Source organism: Vespa mandarinia, chromosome 18 (genome assembly GCF_050613455.1).
Source record: "Vespa mandarinia isolate Hongniang chromosome 18, ASM5061345v1, whole genome shotgun sequence".
NCBI classification, from domain to species: Eukaryota; Metazoa; Arthropoda; class Insecta; order Hymenoptera; family Vespidae; genus Vespa; species Vespa mandarinia.
The window spans coordinates 1,672,501-1,685,932 of record NC_140827.1 but is presented as its reverse complement, the minus strand read 5'-3'; the positions used below and the strand labels follow the sequence as shown (position 1 = coordinate 1,685,932).

The 13,432-nt window shown below is 26.8% G+C and overlaps 1 protein-coding gene across 1 annotated transcript in view; it reads left to right on the top strand.

Moving 5' to 3' along the window:
- Positions 1 to 1,121: 1,121 nt before the first annotated feature.
- The window catches only part of Con (leucine rich repeat protein connectin), a 388,456-nt gene continuing 376,145 nt past the window's right edge, over positions 1,122 to 13,432 (top strand). The window contains exon 1 of the mRNA XM_085662513.1: positions 1,122 to 1,258. The gene's annotated coding sequence lies outside the window, so the exon portion shown is untranslated. The remainder of the gene's footprint in view (positions 1,259 to 13,432) is intronic.

Here is a 13,432-nt window from a genome sequence, read left to right as displayed (position 1 = left end):
TTGAATATAAATGTTACTTCATATTCTGTAATCGTAAATTTTATTATTCTATTCGTAAGATTAGAATAGAAAAAAAAAACTATAAAGGAATTGATATTTTTATATTACTTTTCCTTGTGTTCCAATATCTTTAGTAATTACATAATTCCCAATGTTTTACCCACGTCCTAATACATGTTTATCCATCAATCATTCTATATCATCTGTTTTATATCATTGTATAATTAATCATTTCTAATTGTAATTTATAAACTTTAGATTATAATACCGTTATACTCTGAATATTTAACTGTATAGAAAATAAAATTTTAACTATTGTATATAAATACTTTTTTCATTTGTAATAATTCCAATATTTCAATATTTCTTAATATCAATAATTAATTTATATATAATTGAGATAACTATTGTAATTGTTCAAAATTAAATCAGATATTCATTAAATTTTTATGAAAATAGAAATTATATCTATGCATACGCAACGTCTTAATTAATGTCTGAATAAAAACATTTCTAGTATATATTTTGCAATGATAACGATACATTAATATAAATAAAGTTACAAATTAAAAATATTTAAAATAGCTCTAACAAAATTTTTTTTTTATAAGTAATTAAAATATATATATATATATATATATATTTAAAGTAATATACCAATCAGTTTAATTGGAGTAAACTGCGATCCAAACAAAGTTTTCCGCACATAAACAAAATTTTTTATATACCATTTAAAACAATTAATTATATTATACGACGACAATAAAATTAATTTGATGAATTTTTCTTAAAACTTTACGAAATCGCACATAATGTCGACAAATATTTCTAACCTCACTATCTTCTTTGCTTAATCTATGATCATCTACGATATCTCTAATTTCAGTCTATAGATGACACCAGGGGTTCCAAGAAGACAGCTTTAAAATGTTTCTTACCGACCGATGTACAAATAAACGATTAAAACCTGCTTGATTTGCTTCCTGTATTTATACCATACGTTAGTGCCATCTGGTGAGTAATTCACGAAGAAACTTCCGCGCAGGGACTATGACATCCCCCACCCCTAAACCCTCAGCAGTCAGCAAAGCGCGGGCTACAGTTCAAGTTGCATTTTAGATGCGAACGAATGCACATCGTTTTCGGTTTACGGGGATGAACTGCGTTTCGTGAATATCGAAGATACTTATCGGAAAGGTTTCAGCGGGTTGTGTCCATTGTGATCGTCCGATTTTCAAGTCTAAGCTGGTGTTTTTAGGTGAGTTTTTCGTTTTTCCTTTCTGTTCTTTTTTTTCTTTTCTTTTTTCTTTTCTTTTTTTCTTTTGTTAATAAAATATAAAAATTGTTCAAATATATTCTCTATATTATTTCTCAATGGACATTCTTAAAACACTAATCTCATTGAAAATATATCACAGAGAATTTATTTTTCAAATAGAGTTTAATGAATTTTGAAAAAGATTTTCTGTGATTTCTTTCAAAAATGCAAACGTCTCGAATCAAATGTGAAGTTAGCTAAACGTTTGATTTATATCAAGGAATAAAAATCGATCTATATATATATATGTTATATATCTACGTATTATGTATATATACTCGAATTATTTGAAAAATATATCTATATTTGTTTTTTTTTTTTTTTTTTTTTTGTATATCATAAATCAACTTAGAAATGTATGCATATGCACGTGCATCTTTCGCAAGATGTCATGCGTGGATTTATCGGACCATTTTCGTTACAATTGATGAAACTAATAGTGACATATACATTCGATTTATTCCTATCATAACAAGAGTGCAGTGTTTATTAATATTTAAAATATCAAACTAGTTTTCATGGTCGAATGACTATGACTATGAATATTTGTGTGTGTGTCTTTCTCTGTGTGTGTGTGTGTGTATAGATTTGGTGATTAAAGTTTAAATATTTTTAAGTTTTATCAATTAAAAGCAGAGAAAAAATCGTATTTATCGAATTCTGATTAAAAGAAAAAGAAAAGAAAAAAAAACATTTTATTTATAGATACACGTGTATGCGTTCGTAAAGATTTAATTAATAAAAATTAATCTATATAGATATTTTTTTTTTTTTTTTATTTCGATTAACTAAAATTTTACAAACAAAAACGTATCAAATTTTATCTTTGTCGAATTTTGAAAACAACAAAAGTGCTTTATACGTGCATATATATGTACGTGTACGTGTTAGTAAAGATTTAGTAAATAAAAATTGATAATCTTTTTTTTTTTCTTTTTTTTTGTGGATTAACCATCCATAAAAATTATAAAAGAAAGAAAAAGAAGGAAAAAAAAGAAAGGTGAAAAAAAAAAATAATAAAACAGAAAAAGAAATAAAATGCATTACATACGCGGATTTCCAAAAACGAATTCTCGTATTTAACGTTTACCGCGTGACATTAATAAATATAAAAGCGCACAACGTCTCTCTATGTGACATACATCGATACATTAATATCCTTACGTCACGTAAACGATCAGAGAGTATTGTCAAACGAGGTGTGCGTGAAACATATCGTGCTAGTGGCCCGATGATAACTATCGTCCCCATTTTTATCACAACTGGTAGCGTATTAAAAATCGTTGAATTTCGTGACGGGTATACATTTTAAAGAGGGGGAGAGAGAGAGAGAGAGAGAAAGAGAGAGAATGAATGAATGAGAGAGAGAGAGAGAGAGTGAGAGAGAAGGTGCGGAGACCAAACCGGATATATTATCCTACGTGGTAATATAAACTGTGCGAACGCACATAGCACGAAGAAGAGTATCCTCTTTCGTGATATTTCGTCCTTTTATTTTTTTTTTCTTTTTTTTTTTTTTTTTTTCTTCTTTCGTATTTTTATACATCGTCCACGAATCTTTTTTTCATTTTCTTTTTCTTTTTTCTTTTTTTTTATCTTTTTTCATTTTCTTTTCTTTTTTTTTTCTTTTTTTTTTTTTTTCATCTCCTTTCCTCTTTTTTGCACCGGTGTTTTATCTACGTGAAATTTCTCTTAGCTTTTTCCAGCAATCCTTTTTTCTTTGTAATTTTTAATATATATATATATTTTTTTTTCTTCTTTTCTTTTTTATCCATTTTTTCTTTTTTTTTTTTTTTTCTTTTCTCCATCGTATTTTTCCTTTTTTTTTTTTTTCTTCTCATCAGATATATCCATGTCACTTTTCGTCGAGATAAAATTTCGTCGAGATATATTTTTGAATTCATTCTATAGCAAATATGTAATTAATATTTTAACTATTACATGGGAATAATTTTTATATATATTTATATTTTTTTATATATATATATGGGTATAGAATTTTTTCTAATTAAAAGTAAATTCTTTTCTTTTTATTTTTCCAAAAATGATATCTTCAGTATTTTGTTGAAATAAACAAATTTTTTTTTCTTTTTTTGTTTTTTATTTATGAGAACCACAAACTTTCTATTTATGAGAACCATAAAATTAGCAAAGAATTCATTAGTTTAAAACTAGTAAATAATTTATATTTTAATATTATATAAAAATTATTTCCATATAGGTAAATATATATATATATATATATATATATATACATTTTTTTTTTTAATCTTTTTTTACATACACATGTAAATACACTTGTTATCTTCTGGATAGGTATGTTTATATATATATATATATATATATAAAATATAGGTATGTGCGTGTATACAAGTTTTCCTATCAATTCTCTCCAAGCTGAAGGAATAATTTTGCAATTTCAAAGCAATCTCGTTTGCATATTCTACTCTGTTTAGATCGATGGGTATAATCAGGTATGTAGGTTATTTTAAACGATTACTTCATTCGCTGGATAATATTCGAAGCGTTTGATTTTTCTTTTCTCCTGTCTTTCTATATATATTTGTCTGTCTCTCTCTTTCTCTCTGTCTCTCTTTTTATTCGTTAGATTACGTCATGTGATCGTGCCACGTTCCAATTGGTATTGCTAATTATGAGTAATTATCGTATTTTTCATACAATTATAAATGAAATAAATGAAAATAATGATTATTATTAATAATATAAAATTCTTCTTCTTCTCTTTCTTTTTCTTTTTTCTTTTTCTTTTTTTCTTTTTATTTCTCGTAACATTGCAATTAAAATACTTATCGAATATCGATTGACTAATTTCAAACGTTCTGATTGGTTACGTACGGATGTACTTATTTAATTGCTAACAATATTTTGTTTTAATTTTTGTCCGAAGTAGCGCTGTTGTATCGATCCCAGTTGCAGCAATTTTATTATACGGAAATCATAAAAGATTTTTTGTAAATTCGATCGACAAGATTACGGAAAGTTTTACGAAAGTTTTTATCTCTTTTTTCTTTTTTCTTTTTTTTTTTTTTTTTTTATCTCTATCTTTATCGAATAGATGTATTTTAAGGTATTTACGCAAGTTCCTCTTTTTTCTTTTCTTTTCTTTTCTTTTCTTTTTAATGTAATATAATACACGTTCGAAAGTAAATACGTACGTATTATTCGATTGTTTAAGTTTTGAGAGAGAAAAAGAAATAAGGTTAGAAAGATTTCATTGATAATAATTTTATCGTTGATAATGTTGTTTAAGAATCTTCATCATGTTTTCATCGAAATACATTTATTTATTTATGTTAATAGAATATGAGACCTGCGTATATATGTATGTGTGTGTACGTTAGTGAGAGTTTCTCGAATGTTTATGTATAAAATTTCAATATTCGAAATCAGTTAGATGGATTGTCATTTTTTAACGTTAAAAAAAAATATATATATATACCTTTTTCACGGGATACATTTTCACTTGCATACATATATAAATGTGAGTCATTAGAAAACTCGTTTATAAAACTAATTAAAATTAATTCGTCATTTTGTCAACGTTAAAAATTATTCATATTTACTTTATTACTTTCTATTAGATATTAAATAATTTTTTTTCTTTTTTTACAATAGAATTATATTAAATAATTAAATAAACTATTGCATGATATTAAATTGATAATTATTAAATTGATAAATATATATAAATATCATCTATTTTGACTAACGTATTTCACGTCGTTATTATTTTTTGATTGCGTAAGAAATAAATGGCCGCTGATAGGATGATTCGCGTTTCGCGTTGAAGTAAACGCCGTAGTTAATACTTGGATATGTTAGAACAAGTTACGCAACGATCACGTAAGAGTGCGAAAAAAAAAAGAAAAAGAAAAAAAAAGAAAAAGAAAAGGGGAAGAAGTTTTCTCTCGCAAGAAATCTTTAACGGTATTGTTCGCTCGATTTACGTTCGATTTTGGTCAAGAGCCAACTGATGTTTCGAGTGAAGTGTTACTTGCTTTCAAAGTTTCGACAGGAAAGAAGAAAATCAAGGGAACTTCCGATGGATGATGATTTCTTCGTTCAAAATGTTACGATCAATAATAAGAAAAAAAAAAAAAAGAAAGAAAGAAAGAAAGAAAACAAAACGATTTATCCGAAACCAATCGTCGTCTCTATCGAAAGGTAACATTTTAATCAATAAACATTTATATTTATTCACTTTTCTCTTCTTTATGAATTATTTATTTATTTATTTATTTATTTATTTTTCCTTTTTATGGTAATTCTTTCTGTATATCGTATGGACTACTTCTTTTCTCAGGCGTGTATTTTAAGTGCTTTCTTAGGTTCATTGCGTGCTACACTCGCATCGGTAGCGTAGTAATACATTATTCGTAAAAGGTATAATTACCAATATACTGGATTTAGTATTCTATCGATGTGTCTATGTGTATAGGTTAACTGGAAAAATGTTCGAAGATGTTAGACGGAAATCATGAATTTTTATTATTTTATAATGATTGAAAGTGATGCTAATGTGAAATCCATATCTGTTTTTTTATTTTATTTTTTTTTATTTTTTTGTTCTTTTTTATATTTTTTTTATTAATCGTTTCTATGGATATATTATTGGGAATGGTGTTTAATAAACAATATAAGAATTTTTCATAGTTCATATATATATATATATGTATACATATATATATATACATATATATATATATATATATAATAGATAGTATTAAGATGGTTAATAAGTATAATATCGAAATTTTTAGTGAAATATAATATATTCGAAGAGTTTTTAGGTTATGTTACTTTCGAAATTATCTAATTAAAATATTTTATTTCTATTATATTTCCTTTTATATAGACTATAAATATTTTCATTAAGTTATTTTATTATATAAATTATATATATATACATATATTATATACATTTATACATGCAATATAATTATACATATATATATATATATATATATATGTATATATATTTATTTATTTATTTTTTTATTTATTTATTTTTATACATATATACCGTCTAATACGTTAGAAATAGATAAGAAGTTTTTTTTTTGAAATAAGGTGTGCATCATAGATAGTCGGAACGTAACAATATATACATATCCATATACATATATAGATATAGTTAGAAGGTAGTCTAGCTTTCAACTTTATCTAGTCTGCATACACGTACCAAAATTATTCTACCGACGAAAAGTTCGCCGGAAGTTTCTCTCAGTCAGTCGTCGGAGCACGGTGTACTGTAACTTACATTTCTCTCTAAGAGAAAGAGTAACAAGGTGAGAGAGAGAGAGAGGGAGAGAGAGAGAGAGGAAGAGAAAGAGAGAGAGAGAGAGAGAGAGAGAGGGAGAGAGAGAGAGGGAAGAAGAGAGATAAAAGAAGAGTTTCAGAGGACAATGATATAGAATCTCAAAGGTACATATATATATGCATGCATGCGTGCCTACGTGTGTGTGTGTATGTATGTATGTATGTATGTATGCCACTTGGCGACATTTTTTTATTTTATATTAATGAAATAAATTATTCGTAAAAATTTATATTGATAAAAGTATAATTTATAATTTTTAATTCGGAAAGATGATTAGAAAGATAGGTTATGTTATTTTTATTCTTTTCGTTTTTTGTTTGCTTCGTATATGTATATATATATACATGATGTATGTATATATCTATATACGTAAATATTTACTTGGAGATGTTCGATCATAATTCTATCTTTTCTAACGTAGTTCTATATATTTCCTAAAGAATGTTTCCCAAGAATGAGAGAGAGAAAGAGAAAGGAGAAGAAGAGAGAGAGATAGAGATACTATTGTCTCAATAATTCTATGAAATATTTTCCAATAAAGGCTGAGAGAGAGTGAGAGAGAGAGAGAGAGAGAGAGTGAGCAAGAGAGGAAGAAAGAGAGTATCACACGTCGTTTCTTTCTTAATTGAGTTTCAATAATTCTATGAAATGTTTTCCAACAAAAGGAGAGAAAAGAGAGAGTGTGTGTGTGTATGTATATATGTATGTATATGGTGTGGATGACTTCATATGATCTTTCTTTTTCATAGTTCTAAGCCGGTAACGTGTCGTGCTTTTCCGGAAAGTTCTTCGGGTTTTGTCGATTCTTCTGATTTCATTTGTTTATTGTTATCGATCGTACGTTGAGACGATCATCGATCTTGTTAGAGTCTTCGCAAGTCAGTCGTTTGCGGGACGCGAAGTGGTGAACATGTTTTTCACTTTCTGTCTTTCCGTTATTAGAGTGATTACTTTATAAGAAAATTTTTACTCGTGTTTACGGAATAATTATATAATATTAAAATTACGATATTACTTATAGTAAGTACGATTAAATGATACATCATAAGTATAATATATATTTTGAAAAATATAACGAATTAATTTTCTTAGGATTAAAGTGAAAAATTGTAGGTTTTTAATTATATTAGTGTAATTGGATCATATTAAGTGTAACTTATTAATGATTAATGAAAGTTACTTAGAATTATTTTTAATATTAATTTTTAATATAATTATAATATAATGTGAAAAAGTTATTGTGTTACTTATATCGAATACAATGACGTTATATTAACTATAACGTATACTTCAAAAAATATATAAAAAAAACTTTGGGTATGGAAATAACAATTAATTTTTTTAACAATTAATGTGTATGAAAATTATACTACTTGATATGTGTGCTTGATGATTTTGTGTGTGTGTGTGTGTGTGTGTATGTAATATAATGTGAAAGTTAATGGTATTACTTATGCTAGTACAATTATACTTTTAAAACTTTAGTTATGAAATAATAAATAATTTTCAGGCGATAAAATGAAATAATATATATATATATATATATATATATATATAATATATATAATATATATAATATATATATATATATATAGTTAAGAGTATATGACTTCAAAGTTACATAAAGTTAGTAAGTAAAGTTACAGAGAGTATAGGAGTTACAGAGGGTTAAAGTTACATAACGGTACCAACTTTCGATTGTATTATTAGATAGTTTTATTATATTCAGTAAAAATAAAAACACTTCGATCACATTCTTGATGTGTCTTCGATAATTTTTTTTTTTTTTTTTTTTTTGATAAATGACCAATAAAAATATCTATACATACAAAGATATAAATCTATCTATATATCTTCTTTTTATTTTATATTCGTAAAATATTTTTTTTGTTCTACATCGACGAAATTATTCGTATTAATTTATATTTTATATCTTACGAAATTAACAATATTGAAATTTGAAATTGACTTCGAAATTAGATGATCGTACATTTCTTATTATAATCGATGGCAATTTTTTGTTTACGTTTTTTAATATAATCGACAGCAATAATTTTTTTTTTTTTTTTTAATATCATTTTCACCTTATTATCTTTTTAATTTTTACGAATTTCTACACTTCTCTGAATTCTTCTTAAAACAGAAAAAAAAAGAAAAGAAAAGAAAAAAAATCACAAATTATCGTAATGTATAATTAAATTTCTGTAAAAAAAAAAAAAAAAAAAAAAAAAAAAAAAAAAAAAAAAAAAAAAAAAGAGAATCATCTTTCGCCTTTGTCTGACAAATTTTCTTCGAAGAATTCTCTTCTACCAAGTCATAAGGAAATAGAAAGACTATAAATCTCCTTCATACTTTTCTGCTCTTTTTATTATTCTCTCTAGCAACAAAGAGAGAATCGTATCCTACCAAAAACAAAAAACAAAAAACAAAAAAAAAACCACCAAGGAAAATAAAAAAGGAAAAAGAGCGAATAAAAACCTAGTAAAGAAAAGATGGGGAGGGGAAAAAAAATAAATAAATAAAAAGGATATAAAAAGGTGAAGCAAAAAAGAAAAAAAAAAAAGAAATAAATAAATAAATAAATGAAAAAAGGAAAAAGGAAAAAAACAAAAAAGAAGAAAAGTCCGTTTTAGCCTTCGGTTGACCGATCGAGTTAAATCGAATAAACAAACTGTGAGTTTCCTGCGTTTGTCGGGACGATAACGTTAGCCAAGCGAATATAATTCTTACTCCCTTGCACGTTTACTACTAAATTACTGTTCGAATCGATTTCCTTTCTCTCTTCATTCGTTACATAATATATACGTATACATATACGAGAAAGAGAGAAAGAAAGAGAGATGAGAGATGAGAGAGCGAGAGGGAGAGGGAGAGGGAGAGGGAGAATTTGGTGAGCCAGTACAACCACAATTTATTTGAAAATCGCAACAATGGCGTTCTCATTAAGCTACTTGCTTTCGAACGAATGGTATTCTCTCTCTCTCTCTCTCTCTCTCTCTCTCTCTCTCATCTCTATCTCTATATATCTCTTTCTCTTCATCAGCTGACATTTGTTTGCCAAAGAGATCTGTTCGGGTTTCAACGGCGAATAGGCCGAGAGTATGTATGCATGTAGCACGCTAAAAGAAAAGAATTTCCTTTTCGAGCAACGTGATTGGTCGGATCGAAAGTCGATACGTTTTCGATCGAATTTGAAACCCCACTATCGACTTTTGAATTCGACTAACTCATACTAGATATATATATATATATATAGTCTAGCTGGCTTAGCTTGGCGATTTCATGAAATCGATTAAGCTCTTCTGAAATTTCTGGTTCTCCCACCCTCTTCCTCTTCTTCTCCCTCTTTTTCTCTCAAACATAAAGTTCTCTTTTTTCACACTCTTCTTTCTCTTTCAAACACACACTTTTCCCTTTTTTACCCTCTCTCTCTCTCTCTCTCTCTCTTTCTCTCTCTCTCTTTCTCACTTCTCTTTGTCTCCTTTCTCTCTCTTTCTCTTTTCTCTTTGTCTCCTCTTTCTCTCTCTTTCTCTCTTCTCTTTGTTCCTTCTCATTCTCTTTTTTCTCTCTCTCTCTCTCTCTCTCTCTCTCTCTATCTATCTATCTATCTCTCTTTCACATTTCTCTATCTCTATTTCTCTCTTTCATTCTCGCCGTTAACTTCTCCCTTTCCAGCTTCTATTTTGCAGGATAAACTGCAAGGGGATTTGTTCAAAGAGCCTTCGAAGCAAGGAAACGTAACTGTTCGATTCTATTTTACATATCGTCTCTGTTTCTCTTTCTCTTTCTCTCTCTCTCTCTCTTTCTCTCTCTCTCTCTCTCTCTCTCTCTCTCTATATCTCCTTCTCTCTGTCTTTTGTCTTTGATTAGTGAGATGGAGATAGAGAGAGAGAGAGAGAGAGAGAGAGAGAGAGAGAGAGAGAGGGAGAGAGAGGGAGAGAGAGAGAGTGTGAGTGAGAACATTTCGGTTTGTACGTTCTAATCCGATTTAGTATCGAAACTCAGATACGTTGGGATAACCATTGATACCACCCATTGTAGTTTGAGGGTTCATTGTTGGTTACTAGATAGTATAATAGTTTTCATTCATTTAATCATTCGTTTTAATTTTATTATTAATAATATTTATTAAGAATTTCTACATATAATAATAATAATAATAATAATAATAATAATAATAATAGTTTAATAATTATTTATTAAAAGTGGAAATAAATAAAGTAAAAAAAAAATAAAAATAAAAAATAAAAAACAATGCAAGAGAAAAATAGAAAGATAATCGTCGATGATATCAAGCCGATAGAATTTTTTTTTTTATATACTTTATACATTTTTTTATTTATTATATATATATATATATATATATATATTATTTTTTATTTTGTAAAAAAATTTATTATCATAATTTTCATCGCGTCCCTTAATTAGATACGTGCTTCGGCATTAAAGAGGCATTCTATGCGTAGCAGGTTATACATATAGTTTCACTTTATAGATTTTCCTAGTTGCATAGCACTCTGGAATTGCAATTTATTTAATAAGAGCCTCTAATCCGCGCTACATCGTAATGCATTAAGGTAGTTACGAATTCCTTCTTGTTCTAATCCAGTTACAAGTTTCTGACTCCGGCAGTGAGCTAACAGGGAAATGTTGATAATAGTGTACACAAACTGGCTCGTGAAAAATATTCGCAAAAAAATAAGCATATTTTATTATTCCTTATTCAATCATTATGATCCCTACCCCACACCACCTTACCCCACCTCTCCTATCGTAAAGTTTGTCTTATAATTAGAAATTATTTTTTCTTCTTCTTTTTTTTTTTTCCCTCTCATTTTTCTTTCTTTCATGATTTCTTTTTTTCCGCTTTTTGACATTAATCAATATTTCTAATTTGAAATGAATTAAAATTATTATTATTATTATTTTTTTTTTCTTTTTTTTTTTTTTTTTTTTTTTTTTTGAAAAAAAGCTTCGTTCGAAAATAATTTTAAATAAATAAAATTTTATTTATACAATATAATAGTTTTATATATATATATGTAACTTGGATAAAATTTTTTTCATTATATTTGCATTAAATACATTGCATACGCTGCATACATCATAATTTGATTAAAAATAATATTACTGATATATTGTTGCATCATTCGGTACAACTATACCGATGCAAAAGTTATTAGTTATTTAAACGAAGCCCCATCATCCGAGATAGGGACAATCACGTAGATAAAAAAAAAAAAAAAAAAAAAAAAAAAAATAGAGAAGAAAAAGAGTACGGTGACATAAACTTTGACAAGTGAAACATGCAGAGGGATCTGCTACGACATTGCCGCAAACGATAAATTAAATTAACGATACGTGCGCTTTATCGTTCAGAAAATTGGCTTTAGACTCTCTTTTTACGATTTGTTTTCTTTTTCTTTTTTCCTTTTTCTTTAACGATATTTTTTCACGAAATTACGTGACCTCCGACGTAAATTATACATTATTAATTACTCGTATTTCAGGATTTAATATATTTAATCTATATTATATGTTACACTTTCCAACCCCAATTATCCCCACCGCCATTCGAATTCGTTCTTTTATGGGGAAAATTATTCTCGTAATTATAAAAAAAAAAAGAAAAGAAGAAGATAAAACAAACGTTAATTCAACTGTCATATAATTTCGATGTTTATTATTTGATTTATTTTTAATAATCCACTTAGTGGTAGTATAACATTTATGTGTTATATTAAATATATATATATATATAATGACATAGTAGAAATTATGCACGCGTGTGTGTGTGTGTGTTAATCTACATATATATATATATTATGGATTCTATATATACTACTTGTTTATTATATATTATATACATAATACATAGTACTATGCTATATAGAAATATACTACATAACATTATACCATATATATTACTATTTTCAAATTAATTAACTATTTAAAGATACACACGCATATACCATATCATATATGTATGTCGTTTTCTTTTTTATTACTTTTTTATTTTAATATTTCTTTCTTTATTTTCTTTCTAATATTTTTTTTTTTCAAGTTTTTTGTTTTTCTTTTTTTTTTCTTTCTTTCTTTTTCTTTTTTTCTTTCTTTTTTTTCTTTTTTTTTTTTTTTCTTTTTCCCTCCATTAAAAATTCTCCCTGACTCTCTCACGAAATCTCCGATACGACCGTCGGGATTGGTTTTAAGCTCCGTCGATCCTACGAAGGATTTATGAGGATGATTATGAACGGAGCTTTTGCATTCGTTACATAGTATGTAAATGGTGAGGATTTCTAACCATTGAATTTCCCATTCTTTATCAATACCCTTCGAATTTTTTTCTCTCTTCTTTTTTTGCAATTATTTATTGTATTTTAATGTTGTCATATACATACGTAGAACGAATCGAACTAAGATTATACGTTTCGTATTTGATTGCAACGTTTCATAAAATAGAGAGAAAAAGAGAAAGAGAAAGAGAAAGAGAAAGAGAGAGAGAGAGAGAGAGAGAGAGAGAGAGAGAGAGAGAGAGAGAGAGAGAGGAAAGTAATATTTTTTTTTGTAGGTTTATTATATCTACAATATATAAATATATTTAATATGTATTTGTGTTAATTCTCTTTTAAATAAAATTCAAATCGATTATTGAATTGTTTTTATACATACATACTATAATTAATATACGTATAATTAATTAAAAGATTGTTATAAATGTGAACAAAAGAAAATTAATAATTACTTTTAATAAGATATATATATATATTTAT